At 36.8% G+C, this 17,258-nt stretch overlaps 1 long non-coding RNA gene across 1 annotated transcript; it reads right to left on the bottom strand.

Annotated features, from left to right (window-relative positions):
• Positions 1 to 7,910: 7,910 nt before the first annotated feature.
• On the bottom strand, positions 7,911 to 8,815 carry LOC127646957 (uncharacterized). Its single transcript, XR_007970984.1, has 3 exons — positions 8,783 to 8,815; positions 8,216 to 8,407; positions 7,911 to 8,161 (listed from the first exon to the last, which is right to left on the bottom strand). It is a non-coding gene; the product is annotated as an uncharacterized LOC127646957 (long non-coding RNA).
• Between the last annotated feature and the right edge of the window lie 8,443 nt (positions 8,816 to 17,258).

Here is a 17,258-nt window from a genome sequence, read left to right as displayed (position 1 = left end):
TTAGTGCAAAAAATAGGGTAAATAAGTTTATAATGTAGGCCGAAAATGAGCTTCCCCTCTTTGAAAGACCAGCAGCCGCCACTGCTGCTGAGGCCTTCAACACCAAGGCTTTGGCTTTCTCCTTGGATTCCTTATATTTGTCCTCCACCATAGCTTTCAAAGCCTAAAGGAAAGAAGAGAACACTCTTGGAATGGCAAATATGGGAAAAAAGGGAAAAATACATGTGCTCACATACACACCTGCCTTGTGGGGAGAACATAGGTTGGGTTCAAAGCTTTAACAAGCTTTCTGAACCCTTTGTCCTCCACAATAGTGAAAGGCTGGGAATCCTCAATCACCATATTGACCAAGCCCTCATCCACATCCTTCTTCTCTCCTGATGACAAAAAAATCCATTAATTAGATTAATTAATTATTTACAGTATCAGTTAATGTTGTCTAATACAAATATACCATGTCATTTTATGTTGGTATGCTGTCTTATCATTGCATCCTAAAATGGCTTACCTGAGCCTGGTCCACCTTGGTTGGTCTCCTTGTTTTCGTGCAGGGCTCTATAATGCCTCAGCATAGATGAGGTGTTGTTGTTGTTGTATCCAAGTTCTTTGGGACACAACAGACACTTCACCTTTTAAAATACCAGAAATAAGAAGAAAGACATTAGAACAAGTAATACCTTGTGTTGCCGCATTTATTTATATTACACTAGTTATTATTACAATGTAAATACATTATTTGGTGAGATCAGCTCAAAGTGTTCCCAGACAGGGGAAAATCTCCTTTTTCTTGCTGGTTCCATCACAAAAAAAAGAAGCTTGAATAGATCGCTAACAAACTCGCAAAGTCCCAAGTCCACAAAATGTGAGGGGGAATCCATTGCATTTTGCTGGCACTTATATTTCAAATAGACCGCCAAACCGCGAACCACTTCCTGAAGCAGTCACGTGGTACAGGCGGCTCGCGAGGCTTCAAACGTCACCACATACTTCACCGACACAAGCCTCGATACGCGCTTCACAGAAATCATCCCGGATTACTCGACACACGCTTCGAAGCCTCGATACGGGAGGACACATCACTACTTATTAGAGAGTAACACAATGGGCAAGTCCGAAAAAAGAAAAAACAAGGGCGTTGCGCAGCCGAATGCTAATCCTGCTACCGTTACCAATAGTGAAACGCAGCAAGTTTCCAGTGTTCCTGGTGCAGTAAATCTACATGATTACGTCAAGACAGGCATGGATGTAATATCTGATGATTTCATGTTGCGCGAGGAGGAATTTTCTGCACTTTTAGATACGCCTTGCAAATCACCTGCAGCCAAACAACGGAAGACTGAGCGTTCTGACATTGCTGACGTCCTCTCTCAACTAGGAGCACTCTCGAAATTGATAAACACTCGGTCTGATTCCCTGGAAAAAATTATAGGAGAAAATACACGTGCGATTACCAACATGAGGTGATAAACGAAAACACCAGGCAAATCACTAGTGTCAAGCCATCGAATTTATGAGTGAAGAAGTTAACAGTCTGAAACTCAAATATGGAGCGGTGGAGGCCAAGGTGGTCAAAGTGGATCAGACTACCAATGAGCAAGAGAGAAGACTAGCACATCTGGAAAGTTATTCGCGACGGTGGAATTTAAGAGTCTACGGAGTGCCAGAGAAGGAGAAAGAAGATGTTAGGCAACAGATCATCCAGCTGTGTCAGCAACTCTTGCCAGAGGACAAAGATAAACTTCTGAACGCCATTGATACTGTGCACCGGCTTGGTCGAAAACAACCGAATAAAACTAGAGGAATTATTTTTCAGTTTGCCTCTCGTTTCTTTCGTGACGCTGTGTGGCGAGCAGCGAAGGAGTCTGCCTTTCTCAGGGAAAATTGCCTGAAAATAACAGAGGACTTGTCTCCAGCAGATAAAGAGAGGAGGAACAAACTATGGCCGGTAGTGGAAAAAGCAAGACAAACAACAAACGTGCTTACTTTATTGGAGGTAGGGCGTTTGTAGAAGGAGTCGAAATTTTCCCTCCAGCCTGAATTTTCAAGTTGATGATATGGTTGAAGCCTGTTTGTAATTTGTACTGAACCAGGGGGCTAACGAGAGTCTGTTGAATCTCGAGATTTTTGCCTTCCTTAAGTTTTATTACTTTGTTTATACAAAAAGGGGGAAAAGAAAGAAGGAAAAATTTAGTTTAGACCAATTAGTACCTTTAACGAATAAATAATCGCTGTCACTCTAAGTTAATTTATATAGTTATGTGAATGTATTGCTAATTAAACTTTTTTTCTGGGGGGTCTGAAAGCACACTAATATCAGGAATTTGTTATTTTAATTTTGCTCCCCATGGAAGAAAACAAATAAGGAAGATACATCTAGTTAGTTCTAGTATTGTATTATTTGCACTGCAGAAATAAGAATTGTACTACGAGATACGATTATTCATGTTCTATGAAGATTGAAATCTAAATTCTGATTTGCACTATATATTTGTACTAGTATAGAGTTTGCTGTTCTCATCATCGGTTTGTGTGTATATTTAACACACTTTTAGAGACCGATTCAATTTATCACTATAGCATAGGCTATAGCTTGTATTTTTTTTCTTCTCTTACTTATGTCTCTTTCTATTATTTCTTTTAATACTAGAGGGTTAAGAAACATTACAAAAAGGAAAGCAATTTTTTTGATTCTTAAACAATTTAAATCTGACTTTTGTTTTTTGCAAGAATGCCATTCAACTAAAGAGGATTATGTTTTTTGGAGATCTCAGTGGGGATCTGATTTATGGATGGCTCATGGAACAAGTAACTCAGCTGGTGTTTGTATTCTTAAAAACCGTTTTAATGGGAAGATTGTTTGCTCTGTATGTGATCCAGGTGGTCGATATAATTGCCTTGTTCTGGATTTTTCAAATGTAATTGGTATTATCGTAAATGTTTATGGTTTTAATCAACACAGAGACAACGAAAAACTTATTGATCAAGTAGAAGAACAGGTGTTGAAATTGCTAACTAAATACCCAAATTATTTTTTAGTTTTTGGAGGGGATTTTAATGTGGTTTTGGATAACACCTTAGATAGATGGCCTCCAAAGTCATCGGATAACTCAAGTTTGTACTTAAAAAGTTTTATGCAACGATTTTCCTTACTTGACAGTTGGAGAGAAACTCATCCTTCTCAAAAAAAAATTTACTTGGAGCAATAATTCTCTTTCGAACCAATCTCGTATTGATATGTGGCTTATCTCTAGAAATTTAAATAATGTTTCCTCTAATATTATTCCATCACCTCTCTCTGATCACAAATGCATATCTATCTCCATTCCTCTTTCAGATACTGCTAATTTGCAAAGATCTACCTCCTATTGGAAATTGAACAATTCATTGCTTAAATATAAGGAAGTAAAAGATAAAATTAAGAATATAATCACTAATTATTGGGAAAAAGAAAATAAGGAAAAGTTATATAATATGTACATTACAAAGGAAAGTAATATAATATGTAAAATCTCAAATCTTCTATCTAAAATTATTCTGTCTGATGTGGAAAATGTTGAGCTTACTCATCTTCAAAATGCATTGGATAAGGTTTATAAACAAAAAGCCGAGGGGGCATTTGTTAGATCACGGAAAAAATGGATTGAGGAAGGTGAGCAGAATTCTTCTTATTTCTTTAGATTGGAAAGACAACAAATGGAAAAAAATCAGATTGAAAAGCTTATGATTGATGGAAATCTTTGTGAAGACCAAAAAGTTATTGCTAATTTTTGTGCCAAATTTTATCACAATTTATACACATCTAAATTTAGCAAACAACATGCTCATAATTTTTTTGAATCGTCATTTTCCATTAATCAATTAGGTAACACTGATCAAACCTTTTGTGACTCTCCCATTACCTTAAAAGAAATTGATGAAGCAATTAAATCATTAAAAATGAATAAATCCCCTGGTACAGACGGTCTAACGTCAGAATTCTATCATGCATTCTGTGAAAACATAGCTCCTTTTTTGTTAAATGTCTTTAAGGAAAGCATAAACAACTTATCTCTCCCTCCTACTTTATGCCAAGGGTTGATCACTTTAATTCCTAAACCAAATAAAAATATTACTTTAATAGATAACTGGCGTCCAGTTACGTTATTAAACAATGATTATTAAATAATTGCTTTAGTACTAGCCAAAAGATTAAAAGGAGTATTACATTCTATTATTGATGAAGCACAATCTGGTTTTATGCAAAATAGACATATATCTAACAATATAAGATTAATATTAGATATTTTAGACTATTCTGATATAATTAATAATGATAGCTTCATTCTTTTCTTAGACTATTACAAAGCTTTTGATACTTTAGAACACGATTTTCTTTTTCAAGCACTTAAAAACATTGGATTTGGTGATTCATTCTGTAAGATGGTGAAAATGTTGTATATAAATGGAAATAGTTCTATTAAACTAAAAAGCGGTACCTCTCCCAGATTTTTCCTTGATCGTGGTGTTCGACAGGGATGTCCAGTGTCTCCTTATTTATTTTTAATTGCAGTACAATTTCTGAATTTGCATATTAAAAGGAGCAGCCTAAAAGGCATCACTGTTGGATCCACAAATTTAATCATTAGTCAATTAGCTGATGACACATGGTTGTTCTTGGAAGATTCTTCTCAAATCCCTATAGCCTTGAATATTCTTCAAACATTTTCTAAAGCTTCTGGTTTAAGTCTGAATACAGATAAATGTGAATTATTTCCCATTAAAAATTGTAGTGTTTCCTCATTATATGGCATAGCTGTTAAAAGCTCTGTTAAATATCTTGGTATAGAAATAACTAAAGTTAAAAATAGATGTGCAACTAATTTTAACCCAATTATTGTTAAAACAAAGAAAAAACTCAACTGCTGGCTTCAAAGGGATTTGTCTATTAAAGGAAGAATTTTGCTCACCAAAGCCGAGGGGCTTTCACGTCTCTCCTATGCTGCCCAATCTCTGTATGTTGATAAATCCACAGCTAAAGTAATTGATAGAGATCTGACAGATTTTGTCTGGAAAAATAAAATCCACTATATGAAGAAATCAGTTATTCTAAACTACTATAACAAAGGTGGCTTAAATTTGATTGACTTTAATTCTTTAAATAATACTTTTAAAATAAATTGGCTTAACCGGTATTTGAAAAACCAAGACTCCATCTGGAATATCTTCCCACAACAAGTTTTTTCTCATATTGGGGGTATAAGATTTTTACTGATGTGCAATTACAACATATCAAAAATTCCTGTCAAACTTTCAAATTTCCATCAACAGGTACTTTTGGCATGGGCTTTGATATATAAACACAATTTTTCCCCCCATAATTTGTTTATTTGGAATAATCAAAAATCTTATTAAAAAATAGATCTTTATTTTATGATAAATGGTTTAATAACGGTTTATTTTTAGTTTGTCAGCTTTTTAACAACCAAGTTTTTTTAATGACGTACACAGAATTTCTTTCTAGATACAGTATTCCAGTTACCCCCAAGGAGTTTGCCATAGTTATGGGAGCTATACCAACAGGAATATGTATCCTCTTTAAAAACTGCCTTTACTCTCCTACAATAATTAATACTTTTCCTGAGCCAACTAAAACTCCTATTGGTAAAATATGTTTTTCAGGAAAAAAAGATAGAAATAATAAAGTTAGATCCCTTTTTCTTATGGATATAGTTTCTGTCTCTCCTGCAACCTCTTACTGGAATAATCTAATTAAAAATTTAAATTGGGAAAAGATTTGGTCCTTACCACAAAAATATTTTTTAACGAATAAAGTAAAAGAAGTATCCTTCAAAATAATAAATAAATTTTACCCTGCTAAATATTTTATGATTAAATATAAAAGTAATATTGACACAAGATGCTCATTTTGCCAAGTTCACACTGAAACTGTTTATCATTTATTTTGGTCCTGTTTCTATACTAAATGACTATGGGAGAATATTGAAACTTTTATTAAAGACAATACTCAGCAAGATATATCAGTAACTTTTAAATACATTATTTTTGGATACTTTGATTCTGATCCCATTAAAAAAAAAAAACCTGCTTTGTAACTAATTTAATTTTTTTATTGTCAAATTTGATATCCATAAATGTAAATTCACCAACAACAAACCAATCTTTATTGTATTTTTGAAAGAGTTTGAAATGTACCTTAACACCATCTCGTCCTCCGTTAATAAGAAGGCGTTAAAAACATTTTTAATTTGTAATGACCTTACTTTATTTAGGCCTGCTCTAAGTGATGTATAACATATCTCACCCTCTTGAGTTTTTTTTTGTTTTTTTTTTTGTATCTTCTATTTTTCATTTATTGTTATTTTCTTCTTTGTTTTAGATGACACTGTACATATTGTTGTTATATTTGTACAGTTTTAATTACAATTTTGTTACAGAAGTGTAAAAAAAAAAATGTTTGACTGCGAGGAGGCCTGTGCAGTCGAGGTGTTTACGATAGGCTTGTTCGACTTCATGCAGCTCTGCGCAGACCGATCGGCGGCTGACTTGAAGCAGTGCATGCCGGTTAGAAATTTTGTCCGACTTGATACAGCGCCGACGTCATGTGACTGTGACGTATGCCATCAAAGTACCGCGAGAGCGATTCGAGAGTAGCCGGAGGACTCAGCCAGCGCAGCTTCTCAAGAGCAGCTGCACAGGTTCTGATGACGACACAGCTGATCCACGATTGGCCGGATTCACTGACAACACCGATGACGTGCGTTTCAAGTTTATTGCGACTTTTAAAACAGTTCAATACCTTTTTATGTCGTCTTTATCTTAAAAATCATATTTATTAGATATTGTTTTACTGTATTTACTTTATTGTTAATAAAGGGTTTGTGTATGTTTATTTTGCATGACTTTTTCATACAGACCTTTTACAGTATTCAGCTGCATAACCTATTCAAATGAGCATTATTAATAACTCAAATGTTAATCTTAAAAACATACAATCTAATGTGGTCATAAATGTATGCTCCTATACAAATGATGCATAATACATTGTTCTTCCATTTGTTCATATGGTTTCTTCATATTCTCTAGTTTATTTTGCTGTGGTCATACTTCACCTGCATGTGGTTAACAAACTGCTAACAACTTGCTATATCTTCAACTTAACAACAGTACAACATTCTGTTCACTTTCAAAGAGTTGGTCTAAATCACAATATAAATCCAACAGAATTGTGCTTTTCTGTATAAGAAAATGAATGGTGTTTTGTCTCAAATGTTAAAAAGAGCTCATCTGGAGGGTACTGTAAATCCTGTGCTGAAACCTTTTTTTTTTTATAGGTTATTTTATGATTTTGTATTAGCAGAAACACCCATGTCAAACTGCTAAAGTATATATCCAATATGTTATCTTGTTTTGGAAGACCCCCTTCCAAAACACCACTTATACACACACATCTCAAAAGTGTGTTAATACCATGGTCCATGGTTAATACATAAAGTTACTTAATCACTAAATCATGAAAACAATGGAAATCACTGCTAATTAATGTTGAGCCAAAACTGAAAGTTGACTTAAAAGGGTAATTGCATTTGTTGCTAACTATTAGTAATAGTGAATGGAACTGGTGTTGGCTATGGTCCCATGGTTCCTTAGGATATATAAAGAACCTGCACTACCCTATGTAACACACAACAAAATGGACAACGTAACCATTAATGTGTTAGACAGCAAAGGTAATGTTGTCATGCTAACAGTTTCCAATGACATCGCTGAAAGGATGAAGAATGGTAAGGAAACCGCATAACTGTGAAATAATTACAAGGCACCAATGATTTGTGCAAGTGTTTTATTTATCATTTATTCCCCCAGATCAAATGTTCCTTTCTTCTGTCATGGAGCAAGTATCAGCTGTTGAAACAAAAGGTACACATTTACTTAATGACCAAGAATATACTGGAAATATTTCTTGAGTGACACTGACCACATCTACAATCTTCTCTCCAACCAGCTCTCCTCAGTGGCCCAGCTTGTGCTGCAAAGCTCCTCCAACCTCCTATTCCATGTCTCACTACCTCCACTAGGTCGCCAGTACCCCTAAACCTCAGTTTTGTGAAACCACCATCAACCAGCCAGTGCCCCAATACTACAACTAGGCCCTCTGTACCACCTCCACCATCAACCAACCAGTACCCAATTACTACCACTAGGCCCCCTGTACCACCTCCACCATCAACCAGCCAGTACCCGATTACTACCACTAGGCCCCCTGTACTACTTACCTCCACTGTCAAGGACCCACCGCCTGCCACTCTGCAACCTGGTGCAGTGTGTGGAAACCCTTCAGCATCCATTCAACCTTCATCCCCCTCCTTCCAGTCAGACAGGCATGAATCTCAAGGTATTATATCAAATACTGTAAGGAAGATAAATGTCAATACTGTGGTTAAATTACATTTTCTTTGTTTTGTAGTGTTAATCTATTTCTCTCCTTATCCCCTCCATTTTAAATGACACTATTTCTACTGGACCTTACAAAAACTCACCAGCAACTTTATTTTAGGAACAAAATGGTGTTCTATAAAAAAATACAAAACTCATTCTCACAAAAGGGCTACAACTTGTCAAGTGAAAAAATTCGAAAAAAACCTAGCAAACATGTTAACCACTTATAAGAGAGTAAAAGACAGGCGCCGTGCACCTGGGGAGGGGAAGATCACCTGGGAGTACTATACAGTAAGTTGAAGACTGCTTTACTTTATGTTTCTGAAATAACATTGTCATGCCTTACATTGGCCATTTTCATTTTACATTTGAAATCCACCCCCACCAGTTAATGGATGAGTTATTTGGGTCATCGGGGATCGGTACTGCACCACTTGGCACCATTCACTCCACACCTCTAGGTTTGGAAGAGACCTCCACCCAAAGCATGCCCACAACGTCTTCTCTTCAAGACCAGCCAGCAGGTGCTAGTATGGATGAACAGCCAGGAACCTCTACCATACCAAATACAAACGTCACAAGCAGGCAAAGACGACCACAACCTTTACAATTTCTGGAGGCTTACGAAGAGCATGCAGAGAGAAGGACTGCTGTGCTTGAGTCCCTGGTAAGGCCAGATCTGGAGAGATGGTGGCGACTTAAGGAGAGGCGGAGAAGGTCCTTCGAAAAAAAGATGGTGACCAGCTTGGGAACAATTGTGGAGGAGCTGAAGAAAATGGGAAAAAGACAAGAGCAAATTATGCATCTATTACAGAATCCACATGAACCTCAATAAAATGATAATGTCAAGATGTTTTCTCTTTTGAATTACACCTTTCCCCAAAATGTCTACTATGTATTTTTTTTTATGTTCCCAAAGAACACAATTTCTAATGACAAACTAATTTTGTTCAATAAAATAAATTTCCTTATTTCAACACAAAATCTGTTTTTTTATCATTTGTTGAATATTTCTGTACATTCAAATCTTTACTTTTGTATGTTTAGTATACACATACAAGTTAAATCTGGCCACAAATCTGGTCTCTATAATGACATGCATTAGAGTTGTGGGGTTGCTGGGGGTGTGGTTCATCATCAACACCATCATCTACCACAACAACTTGATCACTGAGCTCTAAACAAAGATTATGCAAAATGCAGCAGGCTGAGACTGCTGAACTGATATTGGAAATGCTTCTCATTTGCAGGCAATGGAGCCTCCTAAACTTAGATTTTAGAATGCCAAATGCATGCTCAATGACCACGCGAGCTGCATTGAGCTTTCTGTTAAAGTATCTTTGTCTAGCAGACAAGTGGTCATTGTCTCTATAAGGCCTCATAAGTTGAGGCAACAAAGGGTAGGCAGAATCCCCAATTATGTGCATTCCTTGTGGAACAAGGGAATGAGGATCTTCTTCAAGAACACATCAAACTTCTGTGAAGCGAAATGCTCTGGCATCATGCCAACTCCCAGGGTAATCCACACTGATGTGACAGAAGCGCCGCTGACTGTCACAAAACCCAGTTAAATTTACAGAATAAAACTGTTTCCTATTCATGTATGCTAGGGGATTATCACAGTGGGGTCTCAGTATAGGAATGTGACACCCATCCACTGCACATACAGTGTTGGGGAAACCTGCTGCGTCAAACCCTAACTTTGACATCTCCAGTCTTTGACCTCTGGGCCAGGAAATGTGGTGGGCCATGTATGTGTTCACATTGCAACAAAACTCATGGAGATGCTTGGCAAGAGTGGATTTTGACATGTTGAATCTATCTGCCACCCCACGATATGACTCCTGATTCGCCAATGACCAAAGGCAGGCAAGAACTCTGTTTGTGAGTGGAAGTTTGGTCTGTTGTAAATTCATATAAACAGGACCAAAGGTAGTAATGACATCCTGCAAAGGCAGAAAAATAGGTTATCAAGACAACATGCTAACACTTGTAATAGTTCAATGAATTTTATATTAACCAGTACAAACCTCCACTTGTTCTTTGGAAAGCCTGAAATGACCTCTACATTCTGATAGAGTGTAGAGAGGGACAACATCCTCCACAAAATTGTCTATTTTTGGAACCATTCTAAATTAGAACAAGAGGAATTGTACTCACTATATACATGTAGCCTAACTGAACACACATGTAGTCAAACATTTATTTTCAGTGTTTTATGTTGAATTGGGATTTTAATCAAATAATTAGTGTATACAGAAGTGTTGAAATTGGAGTAAAACTCCATTATTTCTTTATCAGAATGAGTAATTCTCTATTTAAACCAAAATAATAATAATTATTATTAAAAGGCAAGCAACAGTAGCTATTGATTACAAAAGCCACCCATTACATCAGTAATACATTGCAAAGACTTTAGACTTTCGATACAGTATTTTTATTCAACATATAATTTGCAGATTCTAGGTATAGTAACTTTAAAACTAGGGCTGCACGATTTGGGGAAAATGTCATATTGCGATTATTGAGGTCAATATTGCGATATGCGATTGCGATTATAATAAATTGTATCATGAGTCAACTTGATGGGTTTTAAAGGAAAATGCACACACAGATTAGTGATAATGCTAAAATGTGTATTTGTAAAACTAGAAATGTTTTCAAAATAAATACAAAAATGAACATTTGCATTTATGTAAACTTATTTTCTCAAAAGTAAAGCTAAATAAATAAGACAAATAAAAATATACACATTTTCACAAAAATAACATTTTTTAAACATTTTTGTCCAAACAAACATGGACATTTACTCAGGATGTAACATATACTCTCTGCATAAACTGTTGAAAACCCAAACCACTAAATCTTAAATGACCAACTGGTACTTCCAAATCCTCTTTCTAAACAGTTAATCTTATCGCATTAGAGGTTCTTTGACAAAAACACAAGCATATCGACTTTCTCTGGTTTCAGACAGGAGCGATGATTTGTCACAACATTACCACTAGCACTAAAAGCTCTCTCTGATGCAGAGCTTGTTGCTTGTATGCCCAGATATTTCTGTGCTAGTTTGCATAGCCTAGGGAAGCTGACTTTGTGTGTCTTCCACCATTTCAGTGGATCTTCTCCATGGTCTACACATGGCATGTAAATGTAAACATTGAGTTCAGAGGCCACTGCTTCTCTTAACTGTGCCATGGAATCAAATGTGGATGACAATGGTGCTCTTGGTGCTGTGCATGTGGTTTCCTTAAGGAAACTGGCCAGAGTTTTCTTCTTGGCTTTAGCAGCAGGTGGACTTTCCACATCTATGCTATTATTCTCCATCACTGCAGGGCTTTGGGCTACATACTGCTGGCCGTGAATTTCCTGAAACAATAAACAATGCACATGTTTTAGAAATTTGTTACATTGAATAATTTTTTACCAGTAAACTCTGTGGTTTCACTCACGATCAACTCAGATATGGCTCGTTCCTTTAAGGTCTGGGTCTCTTCTTCAGAGATGTGTTGTGTTCTGAACCTTGGGTCTAGGAAAGTGGTGAAGTTTAGCAAGTCCTGAATGCCTTCATATTTGCTGTTGAGGTAGCTAAGAATGTTGGATTTCAGTGACTTGGTCAGGCCAGTGTCTGCTTCGTCTTCAGCCAGCACTGATGTGTTCAGAAGATGCAGAGCAGGTTTCACACAAGATATGCTCACATAACTTTCACCCGATAAGGCATCCGTGAAGTCCTGTAGAGGGCTGAGTGCCTTGTTTACAGATTCCAAGACCTCCAGGTCCTGCCAAGAAGGGAGTAGGTGTCGCACTTTGCGGTCTGTAGAGAGAACCTTGGACAATGCACTTTGCTGCTCCAGGACTCTTTCTATCATTTTCTGAGTGGAACCCCATCGTGTTGCGCAGTCTGTCACCATGGCATGCTCTGGGAGGTTGAGCTCTCGTTGTGCTTCCCTCAAGGCCACTCTTTTCTTCCAACTATGGGAGAAGTGGCCCACAATCTTCCTGCATATCCCAGTAGCTCTGTTAATGCATTGTGCATTCTTTTTCAGAGCATTTTCTGTGAATGATAGATGAAAAACATTTACTCACTACACATTGCAAAAACGTTTAATATTCACATTCTGATTCCATGCCCAGTTCATATGAATAGTATAAAACACACACACACACAGTTAATATTTGTACTAAATCATGTCACAACTAAATAAATGTTGCCTCCAGTGTCACTGTGATATCCGGTGGAGAACTGTTGCCACTAGCTCTGATGGCATGTCTTGCTACCATTCTTTTGAAAGCTGAATAATGTGGGATTGTTGTTAAATCCATTAGCAGATTTGTTCCCACATATCTGCAAATTTTTATTGTATTGTTCAGTTTAAGTCCATTTTTGTATGTACTTGGAAGCTTTTGTTATTGAACAAATAAATATGTATGATTTCCTTGAGTGTGCATATGTCAATAAACTTATTTCTAATTATGATTTAAAAGATCAGGGGATTGTTGAAATAATTAAATGCTCACAAGCTGGGATGTACATATTCCAGAAATGAATGCAAATGGATAATTCCATTAAGTAAAAGTAAATTAATTTATGTGTGTGTGTATATATATATATATATATATAGCAGACACACTGTATATTGTGTGTGTGTGTGTGTATACTATACTACATATTTATATTTGGTTTATATTTATTCTGAAGAGGTACTGTGTAGTTACAATATAACACAAAGCTAGTCGTTTATATGAACAACTGTAAAATGTGTTGATGTGCATGCACCCCCACACCCCCCTAAATTAGTTCACATTTACTATATAATCTAGTCAAAAATGATTAACAATGTTGGCAAATTATGCAGATGTATAATTTGTCAACATTATGAACAAGGAGCATCAACAGATTTAAACTATGAAGGCAGAGAAACATTGCATCCTGTAACAATCTGCAGATGGATAACTTTGCTTTAAAAAGGGGTATAAATACACTTTGGTGTTGTATTTTTACTGTTGATTATTAAAGATTATGATCGTTATGCCCACTCTACATGGGGATAACGACTAATGTGTGTTTAATATGTACATAGTCATAAATTACAACCTGTGGGCTCTTTAGCCTCATCCTTAAGCGAGTGTTGTTTCACGGTTAAACGCTGCACATGCCGCGATGCCCTCTGTCGGTAGGGAATAGTAAGATGGCCGCCAGATCACTTCCGGTAGCTTCACCTACTGCTGGCAGTTTAGTATTCTATGAGCAATCCAGTTATATAGATCAGTGGTCCGGCTTCATATCTCCGTTTGCAGATCCTCCCCGCCTGCACGCGGCAACTCTCGCAGATCGGTTACATCCAGCAGCAGCCGATGTCGAACACACCTGATGGCTGTGCTGCTGCTGTAAGGACCGTGTGACTCAGGATTGGTGCATCGCTTGATGATGATGTGATGATTCGCGCAGCTCAGATGGGTGATTGTCGCGAAATTAGACATATGAGGTGTCATGAAACATTTTGATGATAAAAGTAAATGTTATCAAAATAAGAAGGATACAGTTATAAACATCTCTTCATGTACTATTTTGCACATGATTTCAAATGACATCATTAAAAAACAATTTTGTTGTTTTTTCCACATTTAAGGGGAAATCATTACCGCAACGCGTCCATGACTGGATTTGTGTTCTTTGAGATGGAAATATTTATAATTAAAAAATATAAAAAATAAAAAGCTTCAGTGCATGTTATATTATAAACATTTACAGTAAAGAAACATGTGGTATTTGGTGATCAATGTTAAATGTAGTGACAATAATAAGGAATATAAATGTGTCCAAGACCAATTTTCTCATCCTCCGCAACAATTTTCAATCATTGTTTAAGTCCTCAAGGAACTAACATTTTCAAGAAATTTTGTTGGAAGGGACATAATTGACTGTGACACTCATGATGGCTACCAGGTAAGCAGTTCTTATTTTTTCTCTCCAAATAAAAGTAAAAATTTTGTTTGTCATATTACCTACACAACTTTGTAGTTCTCATTACTGAAACATGAGTTTGTGAAGTTTTAAAAAATGTTGCCATTTAAATTTTTTGATTACTATATACCCCGTTATGGTCTAAATATAAAAAGAGAGGGAAAGTTTAGCTAACCCTCATTTAGCTTCCACAGTTAGCAAGAATGTTTAAGGTCGCTCATCCTCCGCAACACCATTATCATTCACCGCAACAATTGAAGGCCTGTTGCGGTGGAGATATTCAATGTTTCGTAATGAGAAACAGACTTCTGAAGGAGGGACGTGCACTATAACTCTTGCTCATTTCAATATAACTTGATATTTGCCTTAAACACTTCTTGAACAGATTGCGTAAACAAAATAGCTATTACAACCCCCCCAGCAGGGGTCACTAATTTTTCATTTTTATGAAGTGCTTCCACAAAAAGCAGTATGAATGCATTATAGGCCACCTACTATAAATTTTAACAATGTATTTCTATGTCTTTTTCAAGAAATGTTACATTCAAGATGACTATTGTGTATTTTGTTACAGGCAAGAATCAGTTGAAAAGAAAAGGGCATCAGCAAAAGACAGGCTGGCAAAGCATAGGGAAAAAATATACAGCAATGCAGTGTTACTTGAGGAGTACAGAAGAAAGGAGAGAGAGAGGTCAGGGGACAGGGTGATAATAGGGAAAAAATATAACTTGGATTCATTCAGGGGACAGGGTGATAATAGGGAAAAAATTAGAGATGCACCGATTGCAATTTTCTTGGCCGATTCTGATTTTTTGGAAGTGTGACCTGCCGATACCGATTTTTTCCAATTTTCTTTCTAAGAACTATTATTGACCGCATATACAAACAAAATCTACCTTTCTTCAATGCAACATTTTATTTTCATAATAAAATAAATTATTAAACATTACAATTTCCCCCAAACTGCACTAAGTTACAGGATCTTCTCTCACTTAAACAACTCTCAAAATAAAGTGCTCTGTGACTAGAAAGAGGTAGAAATAACAATTAACTGCAAATGAGTTGCTTTGTATAACAGATGTCATTTTCCACTATTTTTATAAATGGACCTTTTTCTCTTTATTACTCGTCTAACAAAACAATTATTTAGGTTTATGACCTCAACCTGGCAACCTACAACCCATTTGCGCTGTTGATATCTGTGCAGGCAGTAGACGCGGGATGTTAAATCAAGCATCACTGGTAGATGGGAGGAGAAGAAGAAATTTTGTTTCATTTCCCGAAGCCATATCGACAATGCCCACGCCTTTTGCAATGTGCTGATTTTAATATCGGACACGGTGGGAAAATTACGTTACTCAGCACTTTAAATCACAACGGCACAATTTGTATAGTATTTAGCCTGCCACTGCCATCCAGCACCCCACTTCCCCTCTCCCGGATTTGTGTACCCAAATGTTGACAGATAACACAGGCTGCGTGTGTTACATGACACGAGATTAAACAACTTGGGCAACACGACGTCGGAAAATAACCTCCAACTCTGTATCGAGGAAATTTATCAGATTTCTGATCCCTCTGTCCTCAACTATGGAAAACAGCTGGTCATCCGCAGGGCCATGAATTTCATCATTTTCCTCGTAATTGCTAAGAGAGGCTGCTGACTTGTGACTGGCTCTGAGCTCTGACAAGCTTTACCCGCTTTCACTTTTTTTTTTTTTTAAATGGGCATGTTCAGCTGGGTGATGGTGTTGTAAGTGTCTAATTAGGTTTGTTGTTCCGAAAGTTATTGTGGTGGTGCCCCCACGGTTTACTTTGGCCTTACAATTATTACAAATTGCGAACTGTATGTATTCACTCACAGTGAAGATCTTCCACGCCAATTACATTTTTGCGTGCGGCTGTGACGTTATTGCCTGCCCCGCTGACAACAAAACGGACCGGGTTGGAATTGTAAAGACGTGAGGCTGACCGGCCGGTCACCGATCCGGCCGAGCATGCGGAAAATCGGCTAATTCCAGTCCCTGGCCTGTCGATCGGTGCATCTCTAGAAAAATATAACTTGGATTCATTGGTTTGACCAACACTTGCACTCACTCCCACATAGACAGACGCACAGAAACATAAGTACACACACAGACATGCATGTGCGTACACACACACACCCACGAAAACGTGAAGGCTGACATAATTGTACAGTATATATTGTATACACACACACTCTCTTTCACACACATCACATACAGACATGCCCATGTGTGTGCGTACACACACACACACACACACACACACACACACACACACACACACACACACACACACACACACACACACACACACGTACATACACACTGATGCTGACATGCAAATGTGAAGGCTGACATAATTGTACAGTATACACTACATTTTACATACACACACTCTCTTTCACACACATCACTCACATACGCATGCACACACAAACACAATTAAACAATTTTTATCATAGTCCAAAGTTTGTATTTATGTCCGTGCTTACTGCATTTCACCTTTCATTCATTTTTCCTTTTCCAGGTATCGGAAACGTAAAGAAAATGGTAAAATTAAGACTACTCAGGACCTCACAAGTAGACAGCATGAGAGAAAAAAAAATACAAATTATAATATTTATACTAATGGTTGTATATTTGTTAGTACTACAGTGTAGGCTACATGACATAATTCTTTATGAGCATAACATTGTAACTTATATACACAACACTTGTTAACACAAGGCATGGTACTGTGATGATTACGATAAATGAGAAAATGAAACTCTGTTTATGAAATAAATATTCTTTTAAAAATTGTATGTGTTTTAAATATGTAAAATAAGGTT

This window comes from Xyrauchen texanus, chromosome 7 (assembly GCF_025860055.1).
Source record: "Xyrauchen texanus isolate HMW12.3.18 chromosome 7, RBS_HiC_50CHRs, whole genome shotgun sequence".
Classification (NCBI taxonomy): Eukaryota; Metazoa; Chordata; class Actinopteri; order Cypriniformes; family Catostomidae; genus Xyrauchen; species Xyrauchen texanus.
The sequence above is the reverse complement of the archived record's forward strand: the minus strand, read 5'-3'. Positions and strand labels throughout refer to the sequence as shown.